A 12660-nucleotide genomic window follows, 5' to 3' on the forward strand; every position below is an offset into this window, starting at 1 on the left:
AATACCATTCACAATTGCATCAAAGAAAAAAATATCTAGTCATAAACATAACCAAGGAAGTGAAAGACCTATACCCTGAAAACTATAAGACATTCATGAGAGAAAGAAGATACCAATAAATTGAAACACATCCCATGCTCATGAATAGGAAGAATTAATTTTGTCAAAATGGCCATCCTGCCTAAAGCAATCTACAGATTCATTGCAATCCCTATCAAAATACCAACAGCATTCCTCAACAAACTAGAGCAAATATTTCTAAAATTCATATGGAACCACAAAAGACCCAGGATAACCAAAGCAATTCTGAGAAGGAAGAATAAAGCAGGTAGATTATGCTCCCCAACTTCAAACTTTACTATAAAGCCACAGTAATCAAGATAATTTGGTACTGGCACAAGAACAAAACCAAAGATCAATGGAACAGGCTAGAGAGCCCAGATGCAAACCCAATATATGGTCAATTAATATATGATAAAGGAGCCATTATACAATGTGGAAATGAGAGCCTCTTCAACAACTGATGTTGACAAAACTGGACAGCTACATCCAAGAAAATGAAACTGCATAATTGTCTAACCCTATACACAAAAGTAAACTCAAAATGGATCAAAGACCTGAATATAAGTCATGAAACCATGAAACTCATAGAAGAAAACATAGACAAAAATCTCTTAAATATAAACATGAGCAACTTTTTCCTGAGCTCATCTCCTCGGGCAGGGGATACAAAAAAAAAAAGAACAAATGGGACTACATCAAGCTAAAAAGATTCTGTACAGCAAAGGACACCGTCAGCAGAACAAAAAGGCATCCTACAGTATGGGAGAATATATTTGCAAATGACATATCTGACAAGGGTTAACATCCAAAATATACAAGGAACTCAAAGGGGACTAGTGGTTACCAAAGGGGAGGGGTGGGGAAGGGCAGGTGGGGAGGCAGGGAGAAAGGGATTGTGGGGCATTATAATTAGTGCACATGGTGTGTGGGGGGTCAAGGGGAAGACAGTGTAGCACAGAGAAGACAAGTAGGGACTCTGTGGCATCTTACTTCCCTGATGTACAGAGACTGCAATGGGATATGAGGGGGTACACGATAATAAGGGTGTATGTAGTAACCACATTGTTTTTCTTGTGAAACCTTTATAAGAGTGTATAACAATGATACCTTAATAAAATAAAAGAAAAAAGGGGAAAAAAGGAACAATTAACAAAATGAAAAGGCAATCTACAGAATGGGAGAAATTTTTTGCAAACTATACGTCAGAGTTTAATATCCAAAATACATAAAGAACTCAGTTTAGCAAAAATAAAACAAACATACAAAACCCATTGCTAGAAGGACTAAAGAAACATTTTTCCACAGAGTACATCAAAATGGCCAACAGACACATGAAAAGATGATCAACATCACTAATCATCAGGGAAATGCAGATCAAAATTACCTCCAACCTGTTAGAATGGCCGTCATCAGGAAGACAGGCGACAATTGGTGCTAGTGAGGATGTGGTAAAAGGGAACCATATGCATTATTGGTGAGAATATAAATTAGTCCAACCTCTATGGAAAACAATATGGTAGTTCCTCAAATATTGAAAACTAGGTCTAACCATGTTATCCAGCAATTTCACTTTTGAATATATACCTAATGGAAACCAAAACAGGATTTGATGAGATGTATGCAAACCCATATTTATTGCTGCTTTATTCATAATAGCCAAGTTATGGAAACAACCCATATGTCCCTCACTGGATGAATGGATAAAAGCGATGTGGCACATATACATAATGGATATTATTCAACTATGAGAAAGGGAGATATTCTCTCATTTGTGACAACATAGATGGAACTTGAGCACATTATGCTAAGCAAAATAAATCAGAGAAAGACAAGTATTGTATAGTATCACTTATTTGTGGTATCTAAAAGAGCTCAACCTGTAATAAACAGTAAAAACTGTATTTACTAAGGGCTTGGGGTGGATAAGAGTGATTGTGTTTAAGGGTACAAACTTGTAGAACATAGTAAATAAGCCATTGATACCTAATCACAACATAATGAATATAGACAGTAATGTTGTGTTGTCATTATGCAATGTGATAAATATCACTTACATTGGCAATCATACTACAATATAAAAATCTATCAAAGTAACATGCCATATTCTTTAAACTTACAGAATGGTACATGTCAAATTTATTTAATCAAAATGGCCAAAGGACTTGAATAGACATTTCTCATATATACACTTGGTCATTAATAATTATATAGTTAATAGCCTTTCATTCAAATAACTATATTAACTAATACCTATAAATGGCTCAAAACACAAAATGTTGCTCATCATTAATCATTAGACACATGAGAATTAAAACCACAATGAGATACCACTTAACACCCACTAGGAGGGCTTTAATCAAAAAGACAGAAAATTGAAAATAATGGCAATGTGAGAACTGGAACCATCATGTATCTCTGGTAGGAATACAAAATGGTTCAAAAGCTTTGGAAAACAGTTGAGCAGTTCCTCAAAAAGATAAACATAGATACTACATGGCCCAGCAATTTTACTTCTTGGTGTATACCCAGAAAAGTTGAAAATGTGAGTCCACACAAAAACTTGTACACAAATATAGATAGCAGCATTATTCATAGCCAAAAAGTGAAAACAACATTCATCAACTGATGAATAGATAAGCAAATATGGTAGATTCATTCAACAGAATATACTTCAGCCATAAAAATGGTCAAATATCTACTAGAACATGAATAAATCTTAAAAACATTCTAAGTGAGAGAATTTAATACAAAAGACCATAAATTGTGTATTTCCATTAATATGAAATGTCCAGAATAGTCAAATCCAGAGAGAGACAGGAGAGTAAATTAGTGATGGACAAGGGGTCGGGGGTGGCACTGGAATGGACAGTGATTTTGAGTGGGTATTGAATCTCCTTCCTTATTCAGTTCAGAAAAATGTTTTGGTATAATATAAAGAAAGGTGATCGCCCTCAATTTTGTGAATATATGAAAAATCACTGAATTAGAGACTCATAAAGGTAAATTTTACATAATTTTAGATAATTTAATTATTTAAGGTAATTTAATTTTCAATTTAAAACAATTTAATAAGTAAAAGAAACTATCAATTCATCTACTTGTCAATTCACTTGATAACACATATCTCGAATTTACTTTTTGAACCCCACTACATTTATCCAAAAAAAATATATAAAAAAGTGGCAATCGCAATAACAACAGAACACTCCTCCCAGTGTCTTTGAATTTAGTAAATGACAGCTTTATATTTCCAGTTTTTCAGGTCAAAATTTAAGTTTATTTATTTTATTCCTATCATATCCTGGTTGCAAGTTATAGAAATATTAACTTGCAAAAATACACATTAAAAAAGTTGAGATACAATTCATATTCCATAAAATTCATCATCTTAAATTATACAATTTAGTGGGTTTTAGTATACTTAAAATTTACACCCATCAGTATATTATAATTACAGAACATTCTCATCAGCAAGATAAACAAAAACAAAATAAGAAACCTGGTACCAGAGAGGGCATGCTTGTCTTCCTCCTGACTGGGAGTGAACCTTCAGGTGTGCACCATTAAGATATCCTCAATCTGGGTTTTTCATCAATGCCCTTGATCAGGTTGAGGAAGTCTTCTGTCCCTAGGGTGTTGGCTGTTTTTATCAAGTAGTATTTTGTTTGTCCAATATTTTTCATCTATTAAAGATGACTTTTTTAACCCAAATGTTTATATTCTAACTACTTCTCAGTAACTCCACAATTACTACCTAGATCAAACCACAATCATGGGCTATAACAATATTCCACTAAATATGTACTTCCTTCTATTGTCTTACCCGACTACAGTGTATTCCTCAAACCACATCCAATGTTCTTCTAAAACATAAATCACATGCTACTAGTTTGCTACAAACTTCCAATGCTTCCCATTTCCCATAAGAATAAAATCCAAAATCCTTATGGTGACTAGAAGGACCTTATATATCTTGCCTTTTTTATCTTCATACTTCATATCCTACAACTCTTTAACTCTTAAACACTCTTTTATACATATATTTGTTGCTGTATTATTCAGAAGTCATTTATTTGGCATTTAGTGAATGCTAAATATCCAAGACAACTATTTTTTAAAATAAAAGTTACAAAGTCCCAGATTCTAATTTTGAAGTGGTTTAGTTTTTAAAGAAAGGAGCTAGATATACAAATAACTGAAGTTAAAAATAAAAATTAATATGGTATAAAAAGGCAAAGATAAAATAATACCTTAGGAGTTCAATACAGTGAGAGACTTCTCCATTAGGGACAGTTAGGGAAATGTTTATAGATAATGTGGAACTTTTGGTTGGCCTGGAAGAAAAAGTTGATTGAAGAAAAACAGAATACCTCATATGGATGGAAAACAAGAGATGGCTTTTATTTTCCTTAACTCTTCATGTTCCCCAGAAATCCATGGGGTTACAAAAGATATCTTATATATAATTTTAAGTAATACTTCAAATATCATGATTTTATAAGGTTTTGGAAAATCAACGAGAAAGAAATAAATAGAATATAGAATACAAAGTAGTACTCAACATATCAATTGTTTTATATTTATCTATATGACTACTACAAGAACTATTTCCAAAATACAATTAAGAATATCACTAATGAGAAAATATAATTGCATAATATTATTTAGTATATATTATTAAATCAAAGGGCATTAGTTGTGCTATTAATTGACCACACACTATGTAGAATATGGGATAAGGAAAGGATTTTAGTTCAATGATGAAATTAGTGTATATTGTACTTTTAGAACAGTATTTCAGCATTTAGAGAATATTCATATTTTGGTTTAATAGAGTATAACGGGCAGAGTTGTAGTGGCAGCACAAATGAAAAAGAATATGTAACAACCATATTGTACTTTGGCTAATATAAATGTTACTTGAGTTAAAATGGGGATTGAAATTTATCATTTGATCTCATCAAAGCAAATGATTAAATTGAAACATTAGTAAAGATGTCTTGAATAAGACAATTGGAAGATATTGTTGAAATAAGAGTTGTGAGGTGTAAACAAAGTATGTATGGTCAACAAGAAGGACCATTCTCAAGATTATATGTAGTTAAGGAGGAATTACCAGGTCAATAAAAATGGATTTTAGATGACAACTTGCACAAAGTTTTATTTGTTTGTCCATGAACTGGCCTTTTTTTGGACTTGCCTTAGCAAAACAAAATTGATTCTTATCAATAAAAATGAGGGTATAGAGCAAGTTCAGGTCATAGACTTTATAAAATGCAGATGAGCATTACCATGTTGATGAATAATGAAGGGTTGATTACATAAGTATCAGTACAATTGTCTTCTCTAGAGCCATCTGGCATTGTTTTTCATATGTACCTCTGAGGACTCATCAGAGCCTCAAAGCAGTAACTCTTTTCTTACTATTTCAACTACTGTAATAGAATCTGCTGTTATTTCCACACTAAGCATCTTTAGATAGCTTCCCTTTAAAAAATGTTTTCCAGGGATTGATACAGGGTACTGTTCCATTTTTCTTTTCCCCTTAATATTCACTATAACACTTGTGGGAAATTTATGATGAATTGGAAACAACAGTAATAAAGAAGGTACCTAGTTATACTGTGGGCAAATGTAGATGTTTTTTATGTGTGTATATACATGTGCATGTCCAAATATATACACATTATACATCATATTCTCAGACCAATAGAAACCATATCAGTGATTTTCATACTTAAAGGTAACTCACCTGGTTCCTTGGGGAAAAATGTACTCTAATTCCTAACTTTGAAATCCATAAAATACAAGTAACATTATGTTAGTTTTTTTAATAAGATGAATAAAAAAGATATTAAGGTAAATCATTAAAATAAAATAAAGCTGAAAATATTAGGAAACTGCAACTACCTTCTATGAAAACTAACACTATAATCTTACAGGTTTAATATTAAATTGTTATCAGAGATTTTTAAAAGCTTTATACTTCAAAATGAGTTGGTAAGATTTTAGGTATAAACAATTTTAAGAATTTCAGCAATACTTCTGAAAGACACTCAATTTATTGGCTGTCAAGGTAACAAAATGCAAAGAAATCAGTAATCATTGTCTGATTTTAGCCTTGAATAAATCATTTTTTCCTGGCTATTATATGAGGGTTTGACAACTCTTTAATTGATAGATAACAATGAGAATAAGCTACTTATATTAGACAACTCTGGGATTACCCAGTTCAAAATACTCTCCAGCAAAAAAAATGAAAACAAAAGAAAAATTCTACTTCATTCAGTTTCATATATAAGTGGAAACAGTCTACGCACAAGCACTGGAAGATCTCAATTCCTAAAAGAAGACCATAGACGCCGTTTGAAGAAAGCTTGGAAAGGAAATAACTAGACTCTTAGACCATGTCAATGCCATCTGGAATAAAAAGTTAGTTAGTTTACTTTTTTAATGGGAAAACAAAGCTCAAACAAAGCAGAAAGAGAAAGAAAAGCAATGTTTTCTTCTCCTGAAAAAGTCAATGAAAAGGAAGTCATTTTTAAAAGTGGCAACAGCACCTGAACAACAAAACATGTCCAGACATGTGCATTGACTGTTCCTAAAGAATCTTAGTGAAAATGCTAAGGTGATATTTAGTGACACAATTATTGATTTTTATATAAACAATTATTGGACTCGTAATTGAAAAACAATTCTCTGAGCATGAAATTTTAAACGTTTTAAAATGCCTTTAAATTACTTTGTATGGGGCATCAAAAAAGCTAAAAGGATGCATATCTTCTGTCTTTGGAAACAAATAGAAACAAATATTTTGAAAAAAAATGTAAGTTTGAACACTAACTTTGATTATAATACATAATACAATGTTTTAACAAAACACCATTTATGTGTGATTTATGATCCTTCAGTGACGGTTGTTTGTTAGTTTCAAATACTTTACATAATGTATACCTATGCTTCTCATCAAGTACCTGGCAAAACAGCCTTCCAGAGAAGGGAAATGACTGTGTAGTAATGGGCAACAAAATTATAAAAATATCATTTGTACATATATAGACTGCAATATATTAATAGTAGTTTTTTGTGTCTGTAGTTTTGAGTCTTATTTTCATGTATAGAGAATTAGAGATACAGAAGATTGAAAGACTTGGAAAAAATTTTATTACTTATGTTCAGGTTTATTTCTGGCCTTTTAAACTTAACACACAGTATTTTACCATGTATTTAAATACTTCATTTATGATTTGTTTTTTCCCATATTTCCATGAATATCCAGAAAGTACTTTTCTAAGTTAAATTAAAATATAAAATGTGTATAATTGCTGAAAGAAAATGGCTTTGAACTAGAATTTGAAGCTGACAAGATAGATTGGAAAAAATGGTATAATAAAAAACTTTCATTAGGTAAAAACAGAATTAGGTTTTCATAAGGAAATGTGAAGGGTCCCCACCAGTAAGATGGCAAACTTCCGGCTTCTCTTCTGGGTCCTCGGTTCCCGCCAGCACCACCTGAAGCCCAATCACCTTTCGCCCCCCACCCAATCCCAGCACCTAGCCAACAGCCACCAGCCCTGTAGAAGTAACACCACAATCATCCCATGCCCTTTCCTAATAACCCAGCACCTTTCCCTAATAAAGTGGAATTCTCCAGTGAATTGCTGCTCTGTGTCACTCCTTTCCTTTCATTGGTGCCAAAATCCGGGAGACGGGACACCCCAACTGGGCCCCGTCTCCCCCCCGACACCAGCAGCAGCTTGCCCTCATCCTCTTTTTCCGGCGCTGGCTCATCACACTCACCACTCCTCTCTGGCCTTTAGGTAAGTTTTCCCCCCGGAGTGGGCCACTCTTACCCGAGCTATCGCAGTGCCATTGACCGTGATCGTCCGGCAAGGCCCTGATGCTCGGGGTGGAGGAGGGAACTCTCCCCACCTCAGGCCTTCACGGCTGCGGTGGACACTCAGGTCCCTCCTCCAACAGCCATAAATCCCCGCCTCAGGCCTTCATAGCTGCAGCAGACCCTCAGGCCCATTGTACAACAGTCATAATTACACTCAACATCCCTTCCATCAGTGCTGAAACTTTTTAAGCAAAATTTCCCTGGGATGGGCCACTCTTCCCCGAGCTATCGCAGTACCATTGACCGTGATCATCCTGCAAGGCCCTGACGCTCGGGGACGAGGAGGGAACTCTCCCCGCCTCAGGCCTTCACGGCTGCGGCAGACGCTCAGGCCCCCCTCCAACAGCCATAAACGAGGTGACTCCTTTGCAGATGAGAACGCTCCCTTTTCCCCCCTTCTCCTTCTGTTCCATCCGCCGAAATCTGTTCTGTCTGACAAAAATTCCTAGTGCTAGGTACCTCGTGACTCCGGCACTCTGCCTTCTTAGGGAAGTCTGGGTGACGACCCACACTTCCTAAGAAATTCCGACTCGTATATGAGTTTCCGCAGACCACCAAGGATCATCGGGGACGCCCTTTGTCTCCTTGCGGTCTGCTTCCAGTCCGAGGATCTCCGTTCGTCTTCCCCTGTTTGTCTCCTTCTCTGTCCTTTAGCCATGGGAGCCTCCTCATCCCTCCCTGAAAGTTTACCTCTTGAATGCCTGCTTAAGCATCTGGCTACCCTCTCCCTGACACCTGATAAAAAACCAAAACTTCTCCGTAAATACTACTCCCAAGAGTGGCCGACATACCCCCTAGACAATAACAACCAATGGCCCGCAGGGGGAACTCTTGATCCTAACATCACTAGCCTGAAAAAATGGAAGGAGATTCCCTATATCGAAGCTTTCCACCTCCTCCTCCCCCCGCCCCCTCCCAAGTTCTCCTAGCCTGCAAGCCGCCGCCCCCGCAGAAGCCTCCCGTTCACTCCCTTCCCCTTCTTCTCCTACAACAGCCTTCCTCCCCCACCATCTCCTCCCCCATCTCACCTCCTCCGCCTTCATCCCCCACAGATTAAGCTTGAGCCTTTCAGCCCCCCCTTTAGCTAGGTCCCGGGGGCTTCCTCCGTCTTTGCCCTCATCACCTGTTTCTCCCCTGTTAGGGACCACCTTTGTCTTCTTACATGTTTGTACGGAGAATGGGAAAGCACCTTCCCCCATGTCTGAAAGCAGCATGAGAAAGCACAAGCTAGAGAACAACCAGTGCAGTCCTGGAAGTGATCTGTCCACAAAAACATCTTGTCCTTGAAGATGAGCCAAGACTCCTCACTCTGAAAATAGGGAGACCTTGAAGATGTGTAGAAACACCGCCCCTGCTTCTAGCTATGCTCTTCCCCCACTTGCCGATGTGGCAGGAATGGAGAACAAGGAACATTCTGTTTACGCATTCGATAAGCAATTAACTGGAGCCCTGCTGTAGCTCAGTTAGTAGAGCATGGGACTCTTAACCTAAGAGTCATGAGTTCAAGCCCAACTAGAGCGGCAGAGGCAAGCAGCTGGGCTGCTGACTGGCAACACGTGGGTCCAATTCTATCTTTCTTTATTTTCTTTGACCCCCTTCCGCACTTCAGAACCTGCTCGACTAGGCGCGGCTAGACCGCGTCACTCTCCCACAGACTGAGCCAGAACCCTTCAGTCCCCCTCAGACTCGGTCCCAAGGGCTTCCCAAAATTATCGCCCCCCCCTCCAGGACATAGCTTAGACAGACTCACTCAAGCCCTATTAGAGTATACCAGCCTTGACCCAGAAACGCCTGATGGAAGACATGTCCTTATGACATACTTCCTAGCTCAAAGCTACCCCAACATTAAAGCTAAACTCAAAAAGTTAGAACAGAGCCCCGCTACCCCACAGACTGAGATCCTAACAGTAGCCTTTAAAGTCGGGAGGAGGAGAAAGAATGCCATAAACAAAAGGCTGATCAGGCCAATTTCCAAATGTTGGCCCAGCTGATAAAACCACAACCTGGGCACCCCTCTACAAACAAGTTCCCCCCAGGAGCTTGTTTCAAGTGTGGAAAAGAGGGACATTGGTCAAGGGCGTGCCTCTCCCCCAGATCTCCTACCACCCCATGCCCCAGATGCCACGAAAAGGGCCACTGGGGGTCTGATTGCCCAAACACACAAAGGGGAGGCTGGACGAACAACCCCCATCCTAAGCCCGCCATAGTGGGGCTGGCAGAAGAAGATTGATGGGGCACGGGGGCTTCTCGCCCGACCATTTCCATCACCAAACAGGAGCCCAGGGTTACTTTAACAGTAGACGGCAGCCCCATCTCCTTCCTCCTAGATACAGGAGCCACCTTCTCAGTCTTGCGAGAATACCAGGGCCCTACCACGCCTACCATTACTCCTATAGTCGGGGCAGGAGGTAAACAGATTTTCCCATTAACCCCCCCCCTTTATGCACAATCCAAAACAACCCCATACCTTTCTCCCACTCCCTCCTGGTTATGCCCCAGTGTCCCATCCCTTTACTAGGACAGGACATCCTTTCTCTCCTCCACGTTTCCATAACTATATCCACTCCCACAGCCCCCAGTACTCCCTTTCTGATGGCCCTCATAGCCGACAACCCCCCTCTACCCAATGAAAGCTCCATTTCTGCCCTCATACACCCTGTAAATCCCAAAGTTTGGGACATTACAAGCCCCTCCGTGGCTCTATGTCCTCCTGCCTCTATCAAATTACGTGACCCCTCTCAGTATATCTGTCAGGCCCAATACCCCCTAACCACTTCAGCTCTCATAGGCCTCCAACCCATCATTCAAGATCTCTTGAACAAAAATTATCTCAGACCCACTCACTCCCCATTTAATATCCCCATATTAGCTGTTAAAAAAAACCAACGGATCTTTCTGCCTTGTCCAAGACCTTAGCCTGATCAACATGGCCGTTGTCCCTATCCATCCTTTAGTTCCAAATCCGTACACCCTTTAATCGCAGATCCCTGCCTCGGCCTCCCACTTCTCAGTCCTAGATTTCAAGGACGCATTTTTCCTATCCCTCTAGACCCCTCCTCCCAAGATTTTTTCGCATTCACCTGGACGGACCCATACAAAAGACATTCTGAACAACTCACTTAGACAGTTTTACCACAAAGCTTCTGAGATAGTCCCCATAATTTTAGACAGGTCCTAGCTCAGGAACTCAGTTTCATCATGATCACTCCAAGGCCACCTTATTACAATACATGGACAATCTTCTACTCTGCAGTCCCTTGTGGGAACAGTCTCAACTTGACACTGCCTCCCTACTTAACCTTCTAGCTTCCAGAGGTTACCGAGTATCCCCCATCAAAGGTCAAATCTCTTCCACTGTCACTTACCTCAGATTCCTTCTATTTCAACAAAGAAAGTCCATTACCTTAGACAGAAAACGGCTCCTCTCTGACCTGCCCATTCCCAAAATCAAGACAGAAATCCTTTCCTTTCTAGGCCTGGCTAGGTATTTTAGAGCATGGATCCCGAACTTCTCCCACTTGGCAAGACCCCTATATGACCTCAGCAAGGGTCCCCCTAAAGAACCATTATCCTCCTCACCCCGACACTCCTTAATTAAGCTCCATCAAGCCCTTGTGGAAGCCCCAGCTCTCCATCTTCCTGATTTGTCAAAGCCCTTCTCATTATACATTCATGAGAGGTCCAGTCAAGCTCTAGGAGTCCTAGGCCAATATTATGGCCCATCCTTTGCCCCAGTAGCTTATCTCTCCAAGCAATTAGACCCCACAGTTCGGGGATGGGCCCCCTGCCTATGAGCATTAGCTGCTAGACAGCTCTTGCAGAAGGAAGCTCATAAAATGACATTCAGGGCGCCCCTTACCATTCTGTCCCCACATCACCTAAAAGATCTCTTAACCTACAAAAGTTTACAGACTCTCCCTCCCTCCAGACTCCTGACCTTACTGTCCTCTTTCCTCCAAAATCCCATTCACCCCCTTTGCTATCCATACCCGAATCATGACTTTTTCCTCCTTCACTGCTCTCTCGCTTTTTTTCCTCATTCCTATTGTCTTCCCCACCACCCCAGCCTCCTTTGTATGGAGATTCAAAGTCAGATAGACTTACACACAGCATCAAACAAAAGTTACTGCCCTCATTGCCACACCAGACTGCCCTCTGAAAGGCTGCTCTGAGCCTTTATACCTCCACTTTCCTCCCTCCACCAAAGTGTTCACTAGCAGCTACCTTTATTCTCCCTACCTCTGCTTCCTCTATGACCAAAAACAAGCCTATTGCAGGCAATGGCCAGACACCTACAGATGTCCCTACTGGTCTTGCACCATTCGCTACATGAGTAACTCCCGGTACCCACAGTATTACTCCTCCAACCGTTTCATGAAATATCCCAACAGCTCATTCTCCTTATCAATCCCAGATCCCTGGGACTCTCGATGGTCTGCTGGAGTCACAGCCTCAGTTTACTACAGGGGGTCCTCGACCCCCCACAGTACCCTTCATATCTCTCGAGAGTATGCTCCCTCTCACTCCCAGATCTCTCAAGTTGCATCAGATATCAGACATTCTGAAAAAGTCATTATCCAAACTTTTGACGGCACCTCTTCATCTTCTTATTCCTCCTACTCTTGGTTACAGCTCATTCAAGACACCACCATCTTTCTCAACCACACCCTCAACACCGCCAATTGTTTCTTGTGCAC

This window comes from Manis javanica, chromosome 3 (genome assembly GCF_040802235.1).
Source record: "Manis javanica isolate MJ-LG chromosome 3, MJ_LKY, whole genome shotgun sequence".
Lineage (NCBI taxonomy): Eukaryota > Metazoa > Chordata > Mammalia > Pholidota > Manidae > Manis > Manis javanica.